The 17,824-nt window shown below is 42.3% G+C and overlaps 1 long non-coding RNA gene across 2 annotated transcripts in view; it reads left to right on the top strand.

Moving 5' to 3' along the window:
- The window catches only part of LOC129633150 (uncharacterized), a 38,887-nt gene extending 23,805 nt beyond the window's left edge, over positions 1-15,082 (top strand). For both annotated transcript variants that reach the window (XR_008704923.1, XR_008704922.1), the window contains exons 2-4: positions 1,568-1,713; positions 13,964-14,315; positions 14,871-15,082. This is a non-coding gene — a long non-coding RNA (uncharacterized LOC129633150). The remainder of the gene's footprint in view (positions 1-1,567; positions 1,714-13,963; positions 14,316-14,870) is intronic.
- Positions 15,083-17,824: the final 2,742 nt, after the last annotated feature.

Here is a 17,824-nt window from a genome sequence, read left to right as displayed (position 1 = left end):
TAAAAGGAAAGCAGCTCACCTAACAAGAGCCAGTACATCTCTGAGGGGAGTCTCAAAGGAAAGGATCTTTAGGAAATTCCCTGATGATCCAGTGGTTAAGAGTCTGTGCTTTCACTGCTGTGGGCCTGGATCAGGGAACTAAGATTCCCACGGGCTATATGAAGCCAAAAAAAAAAAAAAAAAAAAAAGTGTTTTTCAAACGATCTTTAGGTCCAGGTGTCTTATATCTGTTTCCTGAGGACAGGAGGCTTGTACTAAAAGGAAGAATTAGTCAAGCTTAAGAGCTGTAGTGGAGAAGGCAATGGCACCCCACTCCAGTACTCTTGCCTGGAAAATCCATAGACAGAGGAGCCTGGTAGGCTGCAGTCCATGGGGTTGCTAAGAGTCAGGCACGACTGAGCCACTTCACTTTCACTTTTCACTTTCATGAATTAGAGAAGGAAATGGCAACCCACTCCAGTGTTCTTGCCTGGAGAATACCAGGGGGGCGGGGAGCCTGGTGGACTGCCGTCTATGGGGTCGCACAGAGTCAAACATGACTGAAGCGACTTAGCAGCAGCAGCAGCAGCAAGAGCTGTAGGTAACAGCACAGGGTGGTTCTGCTTTACGGTCTCATAGAGTTTTACCCAGGTGGGAAGAAAGTGTTTCAAGTCATCAGCAACTGATAGGAGCTATACCTTGCTTCCCCAGAGGTGTGGGAGCTCTTAGAGGGGATGGTGGGAGTCCCTGGCACAGTGGGGAGAGTAGAGACCTGGGCATGAGAATCACAGCGCCTATCTGGTGAGGAGTAACTGTTGGAATGACAGGGCAGCTGCATGGCCAACACTGGGGCTGGGGGGCGCCAGTGAAGGAGCTGGATTAGTCAAGCTTCACTGCAATGACTCTGTTTAAACAAAGAAACGAATCCGGGTTTCAGTGGCTTACAGCAATATCAGCGCCATGTCAGTGTTTCTCACTCTAGGGTCTTCAGCTCGGCTGGGGTGGTACTGCTTCACACTGTGGCTTCATGACTCTCCTGTAGATGACACAGGTTCAAGAGGTCAAATCATAAGTCAAATCATTATACTGTACACCTTAAACATATACAGTGCTGTGTATTAATTATAGCTCAGGGAAACTGGAAGGGGAAAAAAAAATGAAGAAGAACCCAAACCATGCAAGCACATTTATAACCTTTGCTTAGGTGATATTCATTACTATTCAATTAACAAATGACATAGTCGAAGCCCAGATCCACTGGGCCTGAAAGTGTACCGCAATACTACGAAGTCACAAGGCAAAGGCTGTGAATGTTTCATTCTACTGCGGGGAGGGATTGGAGGAGCAGGAACCTAGTCTCCCACAGGGCCCATCAAGGCTGTTTGGAGGAACAAGTGAGTTACCATGGAGACACCTTGAGGGAGCAGAGTGATATCTCAGTGGTAAGGACACACAGCGGAAGACTGCTTCTTTGTTACTGTTCCTTTGATTCATATTCCTTGATTTTTACCCCTGGGCTAGATATGAGACTGCGGAAGCTTTTGAGCCCGTAATTTGTTATGGGACCATGAACTTCTATCTCTTGCAGGAAGCAACAGGGCTGAGGACTTGAACACACAAAGCTGGCAACTTGTGAGATAAAGGGCTATACACCTGTGCAGTCCAATGTGGGAGCCAAGCCTGGTGTGGGAAAAGAAGCACTTGGACCTTCTTCAGGCTTGCTTAAAATTATAGGTGAGACCTTCCTTGTTCTGTGTTTATGAGTTTGGTTCTGCAGTGTCTCCTTGTTCTAAGAGTTACAGTAACACTCAGTGTAGCTGACATTGCATGGGAATCAAGGTCCTGCATAACTGATGTTTCCATGGAATGGAAACTTGCCCTTTCAAGTGCCAAAACAGTGTTTATTTTTTACCACTTTAAAGAACAGAAATTGTTCTAAAACATATAGTTTGTTACCCGTCTTAAAAAATCAAAGGAGTCTAAACTTAATTTGATCCTTCCTTAAAGATTCAGAGTATTTATCTTTATTATTGTGCAACACAGCACAGTTTCTCCTTCTCTGTTTATCTATATTCTTCTTTGTATTCAGCTTTCACTTCCTTTTGGATCATTCGATTCATTTGAGTCCTCAATTTATTTCCTTGCTTTCAATCGATGGTAGACAAGGAACCCAGTTATCCAGCTCTATTAGAAACATGTTAAGACCCATATATGCAAGGGAAAACAGTATTTGAAAAAAGATAGCATTTAAAAAAATTTATTTATTTGTCTGCTCCGGGTCTTATTTGCAGCACGTGGTGTCTTTAGTTGTGGCATGCAAACCCTTAGTTGTGGGCATGTGGGATTTAGTTCCCTGACCAGGGATTGAACCCAGGACCCCTGCATTGGGAGCACAGAGTCTTAGCCCCTGGACCATCAGGGAAGCCCTAAGATGGCATTTTAAATCCATAGGGAATAAATGGAAAGTTAGCCATGCATTTGGGGAAAAAAAAATAAAATGACCTCCCTAACTCTGTGAACAAAAAAAAGAACAAAAGAATGTCACTCGTCCAACAGTTATATATGGTTAAATTGTCACCCACTTTAGCAGTCCTCTGGCAGTACATCCTGAGGGGTATTCAGGGTGTAAAAATAGGATGAGGCAATCTGTGCTTTAGATAAATGGGCCCTGATACAGTTAGACACATACCTCAGGAAGAATTTCAGTGACCCCAGACTCTTGACTCTTCCTATACATCGGAAAGCACTAAAATAATTAACTTGAGATATCTCTTCTTTGAATTAGAGTTAGACAAGGCTGCGGTCCATGTGATCAGATTGGTTAGTTTTTGGTGATTATGGTTTTCAGTCTACCCTCTGATGGAAAAGGATAAGAGGCTTATGGAAGCTTCTTAATGGGAGAGACTGACTGAGGGGGAGACTGGGTCTTGCTCTGTTGGGCATGGTCATGCTCAGTAAATCTTTAATCCACTTTTCTGTTGATGGGCAGGGATGTGTTCCTTCCTTGTTTTTTGTCCTGAGGCCAAACTATGGTGAAGGTAATGAAGATAATGGTGACCTCCTTCAAAAGGTCCCATGCACACACTGCTACACTCAGTGCCCCCAACCCTGCAGCAGGCCACTGCTGACCCACGCTTCTGCTGGAGACTCCAACACACTCACGGGCAAGTCTGAGTCAGTCTCTTATGGAGTCACTGCTCCTTTCTCCTGGGTTCTGGTGCACACAAGGTTCTGTTTGTGCCCTCCAAGAGCCTGTTTCCCCAGTCCTGTGTAAGTTCTGGCAGCTCGATGGTGGGGTTAATGGCTTATGCCCTACCCAGGTCTACTGCACCCAGAGCCCCTGCCCCTGTAGCAGTCCACTACTACCCATACCTCCTCAGGGACACTCAAACACAGTTCTGTCTCAGTCTCTGGGGGGATCTCTGGGTCCTGGTGCACACAAGGTATGTTTGGGCCCTCTGAGCATCTCTAGCAGGCATGGGGTTTGATTCTAAATGCAATTTCGCCCCTCCTACCATTTTGCTGGGGCTTCTCTGCCCTTAGACATGGGGTATCTCCTCACAGTTCTCCAGCAGCATGATAGTCAACAATAGTATGAAATGCAATACTTGGATGCAATCTCAAAAACAACAGAATGATCTCTGTTCATTTCCAAGGCAAACCATTCAATATCACAGAAATCCAAATCTGTGCCCTGACCAGTAACGCTGAAGAAGCTGAAGCTGAACGGTTCTATGAAGACCTACAAGACCTTTAAGAACTAACACCCCAAAAAGATGTCCTTTTCATTATAGGGAACTGGAATGCTAAAGTATGAAGTCAAGAAATACCTGGAGTAACAGGCAAATTTGGCCTAGGAATACAGAATGAAGCAGGGCAAAGGCTAACAGAGTTTTGTCAAGAGAACATACTGGTCATAGTGAATATCCTCTTCCAACAACACAAGAGAAGACTCTACACATGGACATCACCAGATGGTCAATACCAAAATCAGTCTGATTATATTCTTTGCAGCCAAAGATGGAGAAGCTCTATAGAGTCAGCAAAAACAAGACCAGGAGCTGACTGTGGCTCAGACCATGAACTCCTTACTGCCAAATTCAGACTTAAATTGAAGAAAGTAGGGAAAACCACTAGACCATTCAGGTATGACCTAAATCAAATCCCGCACGATTATACAGTGGAAATGACAAATAGATTCAAGGGATTAGACAGAGTGCCTGAAGAACTATGGATGGATGTTCATGACACTGTACAAGAGGCAGTGATCAAGACCATCCCCAAGGAAAAGAAATGCAAAAAGGCAAGACGGTTGTCTGAGGAGGCCTTACAAATAGCTGCGAAAAGAAGAGAAGTGAAAGGCAAAGGAGAAAAGGAAAGATATACCCATTTGAATGCAGAGTTCCAAAGAATAGCAAGGATAAGAAAGTCTTCCTCAGTAATCAATGCAAAGAAATAGAGGAAAACAATAGAATGGGAAAGACTAGTGATCTTTTCAAGAAAATTAGAGATACCAAGGGAATGTTTCATGCAAAGATAGGAACAATAAAGGACAGAAATGATATGGACCTAACAGAAGCAGAAGATATTAAGAAGAAGTGGCAAGAATACACAGAAGTACTATACAGAAAAGATCTTCATGACCCAGATAACCACAATGGCATGATCACTTACCTACAGCCAGACATCCCAGAATGCAAAGTCAAGTGGGCCTTAGAAAGTATCACTACGAACAAAGCTAGTGGAGGTGATGGAATTCCAGCTGAGCTATTTCAAATCCTGAAAGATGATGCTGTGAAAATGTTGCACTCAATATGCCAGCAAATTTGGAAAACTCAGCAGTGGCCACGGGACTGGAAAAGGTCAGTTTTCATTCCAATCCCAAAGAAAGGCAATGCCAAAGAATGCTCAAAATACCGCACAAATGCACTCATCTCACATGCTAGCAAAGTAATTCTCAAAATTCTCCAAGTCAGGCTTTAACAGTACATGAACTGTGAACTTCCAGATGTTCAAGCTGGATTTAGAAAAGGCAGAAGAACTAGAGATCAAATTGCCAGCCTCCGTTGGATCATCGAAAAAGCAAGAGAGTGCCAGAAAAATATTTACTTCTGCTTTATTGACTATGCCAAAGACTTTGACTATGTGGATCACAATAAACTGTGGAAAATTCTTCAAGAGATGGGAATACCAGACCATCTGACCTGCCTCCTGAGAAATCTGTATGCAGGTCAAGAAGCAATAGTTATAACTGGACATGGAAAAACAGACTAGTTCCAAATCGGGAAAGGAGTACATCAAGGCTGCATGTTTCACCCTGCTTATTTAACTTATATGCAGAGTACATCATGCAAAATTCCAGACTGGATGAAGCACAAGCTGGAATCAAGACTGCCAGGAGAAATATCAATAACCTCAGATATGCAGATGACACTACCCTTATGGCAGAAAGCGAAGAACTAAAGAGTCTCTTGATGAAAGTGAAAGCGGAGAGTGAAAAAGTTGGCTTAAAACTCAACATTCAGAAAACTAAGATCATGGCATCTGGTCCCATCATTTCATGGCAAATAGATGAAGAAACAATGGAAACAGTGACAGATTTTATTTTCTTGGGCCCCAAAATCACTGCAGATGGTGACTGCAGCCATGAGATTAAAAGACGCTTGCTCCTTGGAAGAAAATCTATGACCAACCTAGCCATCATATTAAAAAGCAGAGACACTACTTTGCCAACAAAGGTCTGTCTAGTCAAAGCTATGGTTTTTCCAGTAGTCATGTATGGATGTGAGAGTTGGATTATAGAGAAAGCTGAGCACCAAAGCGGAGGATCCAATTGATCCTTTTGAACTGTAGTGTTGGAGAAGACTTTTGAGAGTCCCTTGGACAGCAAGGAGATCCAACCAGTCCATCCTGAAGGAAATCAGTCCTGAATATTCATTGGAATGCTGAAGCTGAAACTCCAATACTTTGGCCCCCTGATGCGTAGAACTGACTCTTTTGAAAAGACCCTAATGCTGGGAAAGATTGAAGGCAGGAAGAGAAGGGGACGACAGAGGATGAGATGGTTCGATGGCATCACCGACTCAATGGACATGAGTTTGAGTAAGCTCCTGGAGTTCGTGATGGACAGGGAGGCCTGGCGTGTTGCAGTCTGTGGGGTCGCAAAGAGTTGGACACGACTGAGCGACTGAACTGATCTTTTCTTTGGGGCTCCGCAGGTGACTCAGTGGGCTTCTCTGGTGGCTCAGATGGTAAAGAATCTGCCTGCGATATGGGAAACCTGGGTTTGATCCCTGTGTTGGGAAGATCCCCTGGAGGAGGAAATGGTAACCCACTCCAGTATTTTTGTCTTGAGAATCCCACGAACAGAGCAGCCAGGTGGGCTACAGTCCATAGAGTTGCAAAGAGTCAGATATGACTGAATGACTGAGCACCCATGCATCTCTTCTTTGTGATTAGCAGTAATCTTTTACCATGTTATATGCTTGAATGCACGTATTTTCTAGCCAAAAAATTCCTGTACATACTGGCTCCTCCCAACCTCTTTGGAGCAGTTCCTCAGAACTGTCTGCCAGGCTACAGTCTTCAGTAAGACCGTGAATAAACTTAAGCTGAGAACTCTCATGTTGTGTCTTTTTCTCTAAGTAGACAACTCTATGTAAGTTCTAGATGGATTTTTACGTTTATTTCAAAACCAAAACAACAAAAGTATTCGAATAAACAGCGAAAGAGTAAAATATGGAAGATCTTGAAACAGTGAATACTTTATCAACTAAGATATAAAATGCAGAAGCAAAGAAATTTTTTTTAAAAAGTACATTTCGACAGGCTTCCCAGGTATCATTAGTGGTAAAGAACCTGTCTGCCAGTGCAGGAGACATAAAAGATGCAGATTTGATCCCTGGGTCATGAAGATCCCCTGGAGGAGGAAATGGCAACCACTCCAGTATTCTTCCCTGGAGAATCCCATGGAACGAGGAGCCTGGTGTGCTACAGTCCATGGGTTTGCAAAGAGTCGGACATTACTGAAGCAACTGAGCCTGCATAAAAAGAAACTTTTCTGTACTACCATAGATATACACCCAATTTAAAAGGCAAGCAAAAGATTGGAAAGAATAATTGCCACAAATATAAAAGGTAAAATAATAGCATCAAAAATAAATAAAGAATGTCTACAAATTAATAATGAAAAGATAACCTAATAGAAATTTGGTTACAAGAAATGAACAGGAAACTCTGTAAAGAGAATATAAAAATTGCTGGCAAATGTATAAAGAGATGTTCATTCTACCCAATAGTAGAATCATATGTAGCAAAACAACAAAGATATCATTTTCACCTATCATATCGGCAAAAATGTAAAAGATCGAGTGTAACCAATATTGATGAAGATGTGGAAAAACAGGTATTTGCCCACATTCCAGCTGAAGTGCCAATCATGTAAGCCCTTTTGGAAAGCAAGCTGTCAGTATTCATGAAAAATTTAAATGTTTACACAGTCCACCTAGATATTCACTTCCAGGTAGCTAGCCTAAAGGAAAACTTGAAAATATGCACCATAAAATATATAGGAGGTCCTCCCTGAGGGTGTTTGTTGTGGAGAAATTAGAAACAAGCTAAATATCCATTAACAGGGGATCATTAAACTCTGGTAAACCTGTACTATGTGTTGGGAAAACCTCCAGTTTTTTTTCTAGTTTCATACTTCTTATGGAAGAGTATCGAATTCAAGGAAGACCCCTGTCGCATTCTTCATGCCTTCCTATGGGAAATGGCGATGTCTAGGATTGATGAATTTGGGACAATGAACTGGGCTAAGTCCTTTCTTCTTTCTTTTTTTGGATAACTTTCAGGGGCGCTGCATTTTGACCTGTTATCCATGGTGTGGCAGGCTCTAGTCCTCTAGGACGAGTTGTGACTGAGTGAGGGGGCATATCCAATTTGACCCTATCTAATTTTAGGATGAAATGCTTTTAGCCAAAGGTTGAATCCGTATTCAGTCTGATAAAAAAGTGTAAATATGTTAGTCACTCATCGTGTCCAACTCTTTGCGACCCCATGAACTGCAGCCCACCAGGCTCCTCTGTCCATGGATTTCTCCAGATAAGAATACCAGAGTGGGTAGCCATTCCCTTCTCCAGGGGATCTTCCTGACCCAGGGATTGAACCTGGGTCTCCCAAATTGCAGGTAGATTGTTTACTGTCTGGGCCACCCATGTAGTCCGATGCTTATCAGTAAAAACTCATGCACTGTGGTCTGCTGCCTGTTGTTTAGTTGGTCCTGTTTTAGGGACGGGAATAAACAAAAATAAAAAATGACCTCCTTGACTCTGAACACCAGCAACAAAAAGGAACAAAAGAATGTCACTCTCCCATCAGTTATATAGTGGTTAAGTTGTAACCCACTTCAGTGGTTCTCTGGCAGCACATCCTGAGGGGTATTCAGGCTGAAAAAACAGGATGAGGCAATCTGCACTTTAGAGAGATGGGCCCCTATATAGTTAGAGCATAGGGAAGGAAAAATTTCAGTGACCCCAGACTCTTGCCTCTTCCTATACATCGGAAGGTTCGATGCACGATACTGGATGCTTGGGGCTAGTGCACTGGGACGACCCAGAGGGATGGTATGGGGAGGGAGGAGGGAGGAGGGTTCAGGATGGGGAACACATGTATACCTGTGGTGGATTCATTTTGATATTTGGCAAAACTAATACAATAATGTAAAGTTTAAAAATAAAATAAAATAAAACTGAAAAAAAAAATAAAATAATTAACTTGAGATATCTTTCCTTTGTGATTAGCAGTAATCCTCTACCAAGCTGTATGCTTGAATGTACGTATCTCCTAGTCAAAAAATTCATGTATATACTGTAGCCTTCTAAAAACCCAGCTACTTGGAACCTTGGGCAATAGAGCAGGACTGGCCCTGACAGCAGAGAGCACAGGAGGAGAGAGTGTGCTCCTGGCAGGGCCAGGGTTCCTAGTGGCCGGTCTTGTTATTGTTATAGCAAGGGCAGGGCTGGGGGGTGAGGAGGGTATTGTCCTTGGCTGTTTGAAATATGGCCACTTTTTACATCTGCTTTTAGGGCCAAGCAGGAAACTAACCTCTCTGATTCATTTGGCTTGTCAGTAGGTCGAGTCACAAACCCACCATGTAGACCAATTATACAATTGGTCTGGCCTTAGTTTTGGATTTTAGAGACTCAAAAATTACAGCTTCCTTATTAGACTGTGTGTGTGTCTAATAAGAATTTTAAAATTAAAGTGTAACATGGGTGCAAAAAAAGTGCTCAAATCCTGAGAGTACCTGCTCAATGAATGATTGCAAAGTAAATACTACCCACATCTGCCACCAGATTCAGAAACAGAGATGTGTTTTATGAATAAACAATAATGCCAATTTCTTGGGTTGAAGTGGAGAAATAACAATAAAATTACTATAAATCTCAAAGGCAAAAGGAGGTGCTTAAAAGGTCTACTTAGAAGTCAGAGACTCAAGGAGGCATTAGTGTAGGTTTGAAAAATATGCCTTAGGATGGAATAGTGGAATAATAAAATAAGGAGAGAGATTCCCTTCAAAGAAGGTTGAGGTCTATGGGATGCAGCCTCAAAGTATGGTCCCCAGACCAGCAGGAGCATCCCTGGGAACTTGTTAGAAATGCAAATACTCTGGCTCTGCTGCTGCTAAGTCACTTCAGTGGTGTCCGGCTCTACCCCAGGCCTATTTCATCGAAGCTCCACAGGTAGAGCCCAGCAATCACTGTGTTAACAAGCCCGTCAGTGATTCCGATGCCTTCCAGAAGTTTGAGAGCTATCTGAGAGCATAGTGGTTCTTTAGTCGCTGAGTCATGTCTGACTCTGTGCAACCTCATGGACTGTATAGCCCACCAGGCTCCTCTGTCCCTGGAATTCTCCAGACAAGAAAGTGGAGTGAGTTGCCATTCCCTTCTCCAGGGGATCTTCCCAAGCCAGGGATTGAATCCATGTCTCCTGCATGGGCAGGAGGATTCTTTACCATTGAGCCACCAGGGGAAGCCCATCTAAGAGCATAGGCTAGGTGGAATTGGAAGAAAAAATGAAGACAAACTTCTCCACAAAATATTATACTTCTATTTACTCTTCTAAGGGCCCAGTCATCTTTCCTAAAATTCTTTAATTCTAAGAGGTCTGCATCTCCTCTCTTCTTTCCCTATTTTTATTTTTTTTTAATTGAAATGTAGCTGACAATATTATAATAGTTTCAGGTGTACTACATAGTGATTTGACATTGGCATACATTATGGAATGGTCATCACAATAAGTCTAATAGCCATCTGTTCCCATGCAGTGTTACTGATCACGTTCCTTATTCTGTAATACATCCCCATGGCTTATTTGCTATAAAACTGTATTTTTATACCTCTTAATTCCCCTTTCCTGTTAAGATGGTATTTAATCCTGAATTTTAAAGCCAGCTTGGAGAGTTACTCATTTCTCTCTGATTAGGTCCCATATCTCTTCCCAGGAGGTATTAGTGATAAAGACTCTGCCTGCCAATGCAGGAGATGTGAGAGAGGCGGGTTGGATCCCTGGGTCATGAAGATCCATGGGAGTTGTAAAGAGTCAGACACGACTGAAGTGACTTAGCAGCAGTAACATTTTGGCTATTATATTATGCTGCTGTGAACTTGAGTGTACAGATTACCTGTTTGAGTCCCTGCTTTCCTTTCTTTAGGGTATTGAGTCCCTGCTTTTCTTCCTTTTGGCTATATACTCAGAAGTGAAATTGCTGGATCACATGGTAACTCTTGGGCTTCCCTGGTGGAAAGTAAAAAATCTGCCTGCAATACAGGAGACTCAGGTTCGATCCCTGGGTCGGGAAGATCCCCTGGAGAAGGAAATGGCAACCCACTCCAGTATTCTTGTCTGGAGAATCTCATGGACATAGAAGCCTGGTGGATTACAGTCCATGGGGTCGCAAAGAGTTGGACATGACTGAGTGATTAACACATTTACATGGTAACTCTATTTTTAATTTTTTGAGCAAACCCATGCTATTTTCTGTAGCAGGTATACCATTTTATGTATTCAACAGCAATGCCAAGAGTTCCAATTTTTCCATATCCTCCCCAACATTTATTTTCTGTTTTTATTTTACTTTCTTAGTAACAATCATCCTAATGAGGGTGAGGTGATAATTCTATAGTTTTGATTTGTATTTCCCTAATGATTTGTGATGTTGAGCATCTTTTCATGTACTTATTGATCTTCTACATGTCTTCTTTGTAGAAAGGTCTATTTAAGTCTGTTAGAGTTCTCTAAAGAAATAATCAATAGAATATGAGAGCTTCTTCACTCAGTCTACTGATTGGGATGCTAATCTCTTCTGAAGAAATCCTCAAAGACATACCCTGAAATACTGTTTACCAGCTATCTGGGTACCCCTCAACTCAGGCAATATGACACACAACTTCAAGCATCACAAAATCCTTTGGCCAATTTGTAAAAAATAATTATGTTAAAATACATTATTATTATTTATTTTGATGCTTTGCCCATTTTTAATTAGGTTGTTTGCTTTTGTTGTTGAGTTGCAGGAGTTCTTTGTATATTCTGAATATGAATCTCTTGTCAGATATATGATTTGCAGTCCCATAGATTGCCTTTTCATTTTATTAATAGTATCCTTTGATACACAAATCATTTTAATTCTGATGAAGTCTAATTTTGCCTATTTTTATTTTTGCTGTTGTCTGTGTTTTTGGTGTCATATCAAAGACATTATTGCCAAATCCAACATTATAAACCTTTTCCTTATATTTTCTACTAGGAGTGTTACAGTTTAGCTTTTACACATGTGCCTTTACTCCATTTTCTGGTATTTTTGTATATGGTATCAGGTAAGGGTGCAATTTTATTCCTTTGAATGCGGGTATCCAGTTTTTTTTTTTCCAGAACTGTTAAAAAAATGTTATTTTCCCATTTAATGGTCTTGGTATCCTTGTTGAAAATCACCTGATTTGTGGGCTTTCTATTCTAGTCCATTGATCTATATGTCTGTCTTTATACCAGTGCCACCCTGCTTTTGATTACTGTAGCTTTGTAGTAAGTTTTTTTTTTAAATTTCAGTTTTATTGAGGTATAATTCACACATAAAATTGTAAGATATTTAAAGTGTACATTGTGGTGATTTGATGTACATATACATTGTGAAAGGATTCTCTCCTAGTTAATTAACACACCCATAACCTCACATGTTCATCTTTTTCTTTTATTGCTGAGAGCATTTATGTTCTACTCTCGGCAAATTTCAATTATATAATACTATATACCAATTATGTTAGTATACCAATTATATATACCAGTTATATAATTATATATGCCAATTTTATATATATATCAGTTATATAAAATACCAATTATGTGCTGTGCTCAGTCACTCAGTCATGTCTGTCTCTTTGCGACCCCATGGACTGTAGCCCTTCAGGATCCTCTGTCCATGGGATTTTCCAGGCAAGAATACTGGAGTTGGTTGCCATTTCCTTTTCAGGGGATCTTCCTGACTCAGGGATTGAACCCATGTCTCCTGTGTCTCCTGCATTAACAGGTAGATTCTTTACCAATGTGCCACCTGGGAAGTCCGTATACCAACTATAGTCACCTGTTTTACATTAGGTCCTCAGACCTTATTCAACTTATAGCTGAAAGTTTCTAGCCTTTTACCAACCTCTCTCTATTACCAGGTAACCGTGTTTCTGCCCTCTGTTTCTATAAGTTTGACTCCCCAGCCAGTATATGGAAACAAGTGAAGTATCTATCCATCAATAGATGAATGGTGATATATATTTATATGAATAGATGTATATATAGACACACACACACAGGAATATTACTCAGTCATGAGATAGAAGGAAATCCTGCCGTTTGTGATAATATGGATGGGACTTGAGGGCATTATGCTACGTAAAATAAGCCAAACAAAGAAAGACAAATGCTGCATGATGTCACTTATATGTGTTTTCTTTAAAAAAAAAAAAAAAAAAGGACTTCCCTGGTGACTCAAATGGTAAAGAATGGGCCTGCAATGTGGGAGACCTGGGTTAGATCCCTGGGTTGGGAAGATCCTCTGGAGGAGAACATGGCAACCCACTCCAGTATTCTTGCCTGGAGAATCCCCATGAACAGAAGAGTCTGATGGGCTACAGTCCATGGGGTCGCAAAGAGCTGGACAAGACTGACTGACACCATTTATTGAAGAGGCCATCCTTTCCTCACTGTCTATTCTTGGCTCCTTTATTGCCTTCTTTCTCCATTGAGCCCAGACTTAGGACAAAAATAAAGGAATATTATTTTGGCTTTCTGAACTCCCAATACTATAGAATAGTAGTTTGTTGCTCTTGTTTAGTCTCTCAGTTGTGTCCGACTCTTTTGCAACCTCGTGGACTGTATCCCACCAGGCTCCTCTGTCCATGGCATTTCCCAGGCAAGAATAATGGAGTGGGTTGCCATTTCCTTCTCCAGGGGATCTTCCTAACCCAGGGATTGAGTTTGTGTCTCCTGAATTGCAGGCTGATTCTTTACCACTGAGTCACTGGGGAAGCCCTGGGGGAGCCTCTGTATAGAATAGTATACAGAGTTAAAAAGAACTAAATGGCTCCATATAGAAAGATTTGATTGAAGAAATCCTATTATTAGTTTAAAAAATCATGCTATAAAAGAAATCAGGTACTATATGATCCTGTTTTTTAGGAAATGCTCCATAAGCTTATAATTCTCTATATTTGTCCATGTACAGTTATATATGTAAGTACATTGTAGAAAGTTCTGGAAGGACATGCTCCAAATTAACAACAGTGACTTTTGTATGTTGTATTGGATTTTTTAAAAAAATAGAATAAATCCATATAATGTAAAAATGAGTCTCGCAGGCGAGTCAAGTGTCTAGCTGAAAGCCCGAAGCCCTTTTTGAAGGTCCAGAGGCCTATTTTTATTATTTCTTGCTTAGGAGTTGAACCCTGGCACTCTGCAGTGAAAGTGTCGAGTCTTAACCCCTGGACTGCCGGGGAAGTCGGTGGACTTGATTTTTACGGAGTGCTTCCTGTGACAGGCACTGGTGGCTTGGCCTGGTTCAGTGTGCAGCGTTGGGCCAGGCAGGAACTGTGCTTTTAAGGGGTTGCGGCACGTCTGCATTTGCGACGTACCCACAATGAAGTGTGCAGAATGAAGTGTGAGGATGCCACCAGAACTATGGCAGCATCTGATGCACCTGCAGACCTGTCCCTGAAAAATCTCTGTATGGGTGTGGAGTGCGGAAATGCAAGGATATTCAAACTCCCGATTTTCTCCTTCCCTTTGAGGTACGTTGTAGTTTACCTTCAAACCACCAGGGGGCACACGCATTTAGGGCAGAGATCCGGCTTGGGTCTGGGCGGGAGCCGGGGTGGTGTTGGGGGATGGGGAGGACTAATTAACTTCCAAGTGCGGGGGACTCAGCGGCCTCTTCCCCAAGGCCAAAGAAATGAACTCTTCAATTGGCCAATTGGGTTGTCTTTTTGAAAATTGGTTTCTGCCCTATTGCTACTGGCTCTAAAACAGGTTTCTAAAAACAGTGTATTAACAAATGTTAACTTTTTTTTTTTCCATTTGACTCTTAATAATTCCAACTTTCTACTGAGAGCTCTTGGAGCTGGTTGCTTCTTTCTGACGTGTTAACTTTTAAGTCCTCTGCAAATATGGCAAAAAATGAGTGAGGGAGGAGACCACCATTTGTCCTCATTTTTGTCGTGAAAAATTAAATCACACACAAAAAGACGTATCCTCTTGTAAACGGAAAAAAAGAAAAAGAAAAATGGCACAGAAATTCCTGGAAGCAACACTCCATCTTTTGTTTGTTTTGTTTGTTTTGTTTTAAGGTTGTGAGCAGATGGCCTGGCTCCATCAAATAGACACAAACTCGGAGCTGACTAGAAACGAGTTCACCGGGAATTCAGGAGAGCGGGCGGTGTGCACAGCTCACCCCATCTCCCTGGGGCTCCATTTCACGGAGTGTAGTCAGCCTACCGCGTTCATCTGAACCACATGGGGGCTTGTGAAAATGTGGCTTTCTGGACTGCATCCCAACCTATTGAATCAGAAGCTAAATCTCTGAATCTATGTTTTTAAACAAGTTGCCTAGTTGATTTCTTGTGAATGTGCATTACTTTTGAGATGAGAGGTAGGCATCCTGGAGTGATATAAGAGGGGGACATGTGACACCTAGGGATATTTGTGTATTGGATTTCAGGGACCTTCAGTTCAGTCGCTCAGTCGTCTCCGACTCTTTGCGACCCCATGAATCGAAGCACGTCAGGCCTCCCTGTCCATCACCAACTCCCGGAGTTCACTCAGACTCACGTCCATCGAGTCAGTGATGCTATCCAGCCATCTTTGGGTAAAGGTCACCTCTCTCAGGAAGCTGCTCCCTGTGGAAAACCAAGGGGCTGGCAGCTTGACCTAAGGATGCCAGGAGAGGCTGTGAGCCTGTTAGGTCTGGCGGTGGCTGGTCACTGGGAAGCGTTTGGAAGCAGAAATGGGGATTATTGGACAGCACAGGAAGTTGCTCTGAAGCATCCCTGAGGAATTTTTGTTCTCCAGTACTCAGAAGCACCCAGAAATTCCAGGAAATAAAATACAACAAAATTGGTACCTTCTGCAGAGCACCTGTGAAAAAGTCCTCTTGTTCCCAAATGTCTCCCTTACTACGGGAAATCTCACTTAATCATGCTTCCTGGAATTTCACCAAGTATAGCTTCATTTGTGTGGGATTTTTGTTTTGTTTTAAAATCTCCTTTTCAAATGCAAATCCCCCTGGGAAAATGAAGCTTCTATTCACACATTGGAGGGAATTTGCTTATTACCTCTTACTGCATAATTGTGATCTCTCACACTAAGAAGAAAAGGAAACATTTTTACTGAATTGAGAGGAAGAGGACTTTTAGAGCCAGGAAAGCTTAATGAGGGTAGAAAAGTGGGAATAGGACATTGATTCCAAGGACATTCTTAGCAGGGAAAACGCCAAGAGCTGCTTCAAGCCCTGGAATAATCCTAGCCAGAAGAAATGAGAAATAGTGAGTACTGAGAGTGAGCTCTTGTCTAACACTCTGGAAATGAATTGTCCAAGGAGACATACATGCTGACAAAGCAAGAGACTTTATTGGAAAGGTGCACACAGGTGGGGAGCAGTAAAGTAAGGGGACCCAGGAGAACTGCTGTGTCAGGTGGCTTGCAGTCTCAGGTTTTATGGTGATAGGATTAGTTTCCAGGTTGTCTTTGGCTGATCATTATGACTCAGGGTCCTTCCTGGTGGTGCACGCATTGCTCAGCCAGGATGGATGCCAGCAAGAAGAATTCTGGGAGGTGGAAGGACACGTGATGTCTCCTTTTGACCTTTCCCGAATTCTTTTGGTTGGTAGTGGCTTGTTAGTTCCTTATTCCTTACCAGGACCTCTTGTCGTAAAATAACTCGCTAATGGTTACTATGGTGCCTGGCCAGGGTGGGCGGTTTCAGTCAGTGTGCTTCCCCTAACAAATCTAAATCACCCTAATTTCTATTTTGCCTCCTTGGTCTGTAGAGTAGATTGTGCTGTGACCACAAGCAGTCTCCACATCTCCGTGGCTTGGCAGAATGGAGGTTATTTCTTGATGATGTTCCCTGTCCCCTGTGGGTTGGCAGAGGGACTAGACTTGCTATTGTTGCTTAGGGATCCAGGCTGGAGACCTCATCTCTACACGTGCTTCCAAGGTTAATGTGGTGAGAAAAAAGGAAAAGGTGACCAATTACACATAGGCTTTGCATTGTTCAGGGTTCTCTAGAGAAACAAAACCAATAGAACACGTGTGTGCGTGTGTGTGTGTGTGTGTGTATGTGTGTGTGTGTGTGTGTACAGAGAGAGACAGAGACAGACACAGAGAAAATTTACCTTAGGGAATTGCCTCACACAATAGCAGGGGCTAGAAAACCTGAAATCTTCAGGGCAGATTGGAGACCTAGGGAGAAGTTGATGTTATAATTCTGGAGGCAGGTGGGCTTCCCAGGTAGTGCTAGTGGTAAAGAACCCACCTGCCAATGCAGGAGACATATGAGACGTGATTTTGACCCCTGGATCAGGAAGATCCCCTGGGGGAGAGCATGGCAATCCACTCCAGTATTCTTGTCTGGAGAATCTCATGGACAGAGGAGCCTGGGAGGCTACAGTCTGTGGGGTCACAAAGATTCAGACAAGACTGAAGTTACTTAACACACAACACACTGGAGGCAGAATTCCTTTTTCCTTAGGGGACCTTAGTCTTTTTCTCTTAAAGCCTTCGGCTAATTGGATAAGGCCTACCCACATATGAAGGATTATCTGTTGAACTCAAAGTCTACTTATTTAAATGTTACTCACATCTAAAAGATACATTTATAGCAACATCTAGACTTATGTTTGATCAAAAATTGGGGTCCACGGCCCAGCCAAGTTGGCACATAAAATTAACCATCATGGACTCACTCTTCAGTCTAGACAAGATACATCTCACTTGTGCTCAAATATCATTGGGCAAAGTATACCACATGACGACAGCTAACTTCAAAGGGGCAGGGAAATGCAAATCCTACCGTCTACTCAAGAGGAGGAGAACCAGAATATCAGCCAATAGCCCTAGTGGCCACCATAATCCTCATTTCACTAAGGGAGTAGAAACATGATCTAAGCTAACTTGAAAGAAAAGTAGTGAAAGTGTTAGTCACTCAGTTGTGTCCGACTCTTTGCGACCTTATGGATTGTAGCCCACCAGGCTCCTCTGTCCATACGATTCTCCAGGCAAGAATACTGGACTGGGTAGTCAT

Source organism: Bubalus kerabau, chromosome 18 (genome assembly GCF_029407905.1).
Source record: "Bubalus kerabau isolate K-KA32 ecotype Philippines breed swamp buffalo chromosome 18, PCC_UOA_SB_1v2, whole genome shotgun sequence".
In the NCBI taxonomy this organism is placed as follows: Eukaryota; Metazoa; Chordata; class Mammalia; order Artiodactyla; family Bovidae; genus Bubalus; species Bubalus kerabau.
Note: the sequence above shows the minus strand (reverse complement) of the source record. Positions and strands in the feature narration are given on the sequence as shown.